This window comes from Oncorhynchus gorbuscha, unplaced genomic scaffold, assembly GCF_021184085.1.
Source record: "Oncorhynchus gorbuscha isolate QuinsamMale2020 ecotype Even-year unplaced genomic scaffold, OgorEven_v1.0 Un_scaffold_5443, whole genome shotgun sequence".
NCBI classification, from domain to species: domain Eukaryota; kingdom Metazoa; phylum Chordata; class Actinopteri; order Salmoniformes; family Salmonidae; genus Oncorhynchus; species Oncorhynchus gorbuscha.
Window position 1 is genome coordinate 1 of NW_025749247.1, and position 5,000 is coordinate 5,000.

Here is a 5,000-nt window from a genome sequence, read left to right on the forward strand (position 1 = left end):
CATCAAGGAAACATCATAATGTCACATCAAGGAAACATCATAATGTCACATCAAGGAAACATCATAACATCAAGGAAACATCATAATGTCACATGAAACATCATAATGTCACATCAAGGAAACATCATAATGTCACATCAAGGAAACATCATAATGTCACATCAAGGAAACATCATAATGTCACATCAAGGAAACATCATAATGTCACATCAAGGAAACATCATAATGTCACATCAAGGAAACATCATAATGTCACATCAAGGAAACATCATAATGTCACATCAAGGAAACATCATAATGTCACATCAAGGAAACATCATAATGTCACATCAAGAAACATCATAATGTCACATCAAGGAAACATCATAATGTCACATCAAGGAAACATCATAATGTCACATCAAGGAAACATCATAATGTCACATCAAGGAAACATCATAATGTCACATCAAGGAAACATCATAATGTCACATCAAGGAAACATCATAATGTCACATCAAGGAAACATCATAATGTCACATCAAGGAAACATCATAATGTCACATCAAGGAAACATCATAATGTCACATCAAGGAAACATCATAATGTCACATCAAGAAACATCATAATGTCACATCAAGGAAACATCATAATGTCACATCAAGGAAACATCATAATGTCACATCAAGGAAACATCATAATGTCACATCAAGGAAACATCATAATGTCACATCAAGGAAACATCATAATGTCACATCAAGGAAACATAATGTCACATGTCAAGGAAACATCATAATGTCACATCAAGGAAACATCGTAATGTCACATCAAGGGTAATGTCACATCAAGGGAAACATAATGTCACATCAAGGAAACATCATAATGTCACATCAAGGAAACATCATAATGTCACATCAAGGAAACATCGTAATGTCACATCAAGGGAATGTCACATCAAGAAACATCGTAATGTCACATCAAGAAACATCGAAACATCATAATGTCACATCAAGGAAACATCATAATGTCACATCGAAAACATCATAATGTCACATCAAGGAAACATCATAATGTCACATCAAGGAAACATCATAATGTCACATCAAGGAAACATCATAATGTCACATCAAGGAAACATCATAATGTCACATCAAGGAAACATCATAATGTCACATCAAGGAAACATCATAATGTCACATCAAGGAAACATCATAATGTCACATCAAGGAAACATCATAATGTCACATCAAGGAAACATCATAATGTCACATCAAGGAAACATCATAATGTCACATCAAGGAAACATCATAATGTCACATCAAGGAAACATCAAATGTCACATCAAGGAAAAACATCATAATGGAAACATCATAATGTCACATCAAGGAAACATCATAATGTCACATCAAGGAAACATCATAATGTCACATCAAGGAAACATCATAATGTCACATCAAGGAAACATCATAATGTCACATCAAGGAAACATCATAATGTCACATCAAGGAAACATCATAATGTCACATCAAGGAAACATCATAATGTCACATCAAGGAAACATCATAATGTCACATCAAGGAAACATCATAATGTCACATCAAGGAAACATCATAATGTCACATCAAGGAAACATCATAATGTCACATCAAGGAAACATCATAATGTCACATCAAGGAAACATCATAATGTCACATCAAGGAAACATCATAATGTCACATCAAGGAAACATCATAATGTCACATCAAGGAAACATCATAATGTCACATCAAGGAAACATCATAATGTCACATCAAGGAAACATCATAATGTCACATCAAGGAAACATCATAATGTCACATCAAGGAAACATCATAATGTCACATCAAGGAAACATCATAATGTCACATCAAGGAAACATCATAATGGAAACATCATAATGTCACATCAAGGAAACATCATAATGTCACATCAAGGAAACATCATAATGTCACATCAAGGAAACATCATAATGTCAATGTCACATCAAGGAAACAACATCAAGGAAACATCATAATGTCACATAAATGTCACATCAAGGAAACATCATAATGTCACATCAAGGAAACATCATAATGTCACATCAAGGAAACATCAAGGAAAATGTCACATCAAGGAAACATCGTAATGTCACATCAAGGAAACATCGTAATGTCACATCAAGGAAACATCGTAATGTCACATCAAGGAAACATCGTAATGTCACATCAAGGAAACATCGTAATGTCACATCAAGGAAACATCGTAATGTCACATCAAGGAAACATCATAATGTCACATCAAGGAAACATCATAATGTCACATCAAGGAAACATCATAATGTCACATCAAGGAAACATCATAATGTCACATCAAGGAAACATCATAATGTCACATCAAGGAAACATCATAATGTCACATCATCATAATGTCACATCAAGGAAACATCATAATGTCACATCAAGGAAACATCATAATGTCACATCAAGGAAACATCATAATGTCACATCAAGGAAACATCATAATGTCACATCAAGGAAACATCATAATGTCACATCAAGGAAACATCATAATGTCACATCAAGGAAACATCATAATGTCACATCAAGGAAACATCATAATGTCACATCAAGGAAACATCATAATGTCACATCAAGGAAACATCATAATGTCACATCAAGGAAACATCATAATGTCACATCAAGGAAACATCATAATGTCACATCAAGGAAACATCATAATGGTTTTATAAAAAAATATCACATTGGTTACGTGACTTGCCTAGTTAAATAAAGGTTAAAGGCTATAAAGTATTGTGTTTTATCCCTAAACTATGTCAACAAATCCAGCTCCCTAAACTGTCAATAAATCCAGCTCCCTAAGCTATGTCAATAAATCCAGCTCCCAATAAATCCAGCTCCCTAAACTGTCAATAAATCCAGCTCCCTAAGATATGTCAATAAATCCAGCTCCCTAAACTATGTCAATAAATCCAGCTCCCTAAGCTATGTCAATAAATCCAGCTCCCTAAATTACGTTAATAAATCAAGCTCCCGAAGCTACGTCAAGAAATCAAGCTCCCTAAGCTACATCAATAAATCCAGCTCCCGAAGCTATGTCAATAAATCCAGCTCCCAATAAATCCAGCTCCCTAAACTATGTCAATAAATCCAGCTCCCTAAGCCATGTCAATAAATCATGCTCCCTGAGCTATGCCAATAAATCCAGCTCCATAAACTATGTCAATAAATCCAGCTCCCTAAGCTATGTCAATAAATCCATCTCCTAAGCTACGCCAATAAATCCAGCTCCCAATAAATCCAGCTCCCTATACTGTCAATAAATCCAGCTCCCTATACTGTCAATAAATCCAGCTCCCAATAAATCCAGCTCCCTATACTGTCAATAAATCCAGCTCCCTAAGCTATGTCAATAAATCCAGCTCCCCAAACTATGAATAAATCCAGCTCCCTAAACTGTCAATAAATCCAGCTCCCTAAACTATGTCAATAAATCCAGCTCCCTAAACTGTCAATAAATCCAGCTCCCTAAACTATGTCAATAAATCCAGCTCCCAATAAATCCAGCTCCATAAACTATGTCAATAATTCCAGCTCCCAATAAATCCAGCTCCCTAAACTATGTCAATAAATCCAGCTCCTAAACTACATCAATAAATCCAGCTCCCTAAGCTATGTCAATAAATCCAGCTCCCTAAACTACATCAATAAATCAAGCTCCCTAAGCTACGTCAAACAATCAAGCTCCCTAAGCTACGTCAATAAATCCAGCTCCCGAAGCTATGTCAATAAATCTAGCTCCCTAAGCTATGTCAATAAATCAAGCTCCCGAAGCTACGTCAATAAGTCAAGCTTCCTGAGCTACGTCAAAAAATAAAGCTCCCTAAGCTACGTCAATAAATCCAGCTCCCTAAACTACATCAATACATCCAGCTCCTGAAGCTATGTCAATAATGCTAGCTCCCCAAGCTACGTCAATAAATCAAGCTCCCTGAGCTACGTAAAAAAATCCAGCTCCCTAAGCTATGTCAATAAATCCTAATTCAAACAATTGGGGATGTAGCTAAGTAATATTGTAAATATACTAAACAAAAATGATGTAAATATACTAAACAAAAATACTGTAAATATACTAAACAAAAATACTGTAAATATACTAAACAAAAATGATGTAAATATACTAAACAAAAATACTGTAAATATACTAAACAAAAATACTGTAAATATACTGAACAAAAATATAAACACAAGAAATTAAAAGTTTTCAGTCAATTTAAATAAATAAATTAGCCCCTAATTTTGGAATACAGATATGTAGCTGATGGTCGTAGATACCTTTAAAAAAAGGTAGGGACGTGGCTCAGGTCCAGTCAGTATCTGGTCTGATTACCATTCGCCTCATGCAGCACGACACATCACCTTAGCATAGAGCTGATCAGGCTGTTGATTGTGGAATGTTGTCCTGCTCCTCTTCAATGGCTGTGTAAAGTTGCTGGATATTGGAGGGAACTGGAAAACGCTGTCATACACTTTGATCCAGAGCATCCCAAACATGCTCAATGGGTGACATGTCTGGTGAGTATGCAGGCCATGGAAGGACTGGGACATTTTCAGCTTCCAGGAATTGTGTCCAGATCCTTGTGACATGAGGCCGTGCATTATGATGCTGAAACATGAGGTGATGAACAGCACGACAATGGGCCTCAGGATCTCGTCACGGTATCTCTGTGTACTTAAATTGCCACCGATAAAATGTAAATTGTGTTCGTTGTCTGTAACTTGTGCCTGCCCCATACCATAACATCCCCGCCACCATGGGGCACTCTGTTCACAACAGATGAGCTTCTCTGAGACGGTTTCTGATAGTTTGTGCAGAAATTCTTCGGTTGTGCAAACCCATAGTTTCATCAGCTGTCCGAGTGGCTGGTCTCAGATGATCCCTCAGGTGAAGAAGCCGGATGTGGAGGTCCTGGGCTGGCGTGTTTACACGTGGTCTACGTTTGTGAG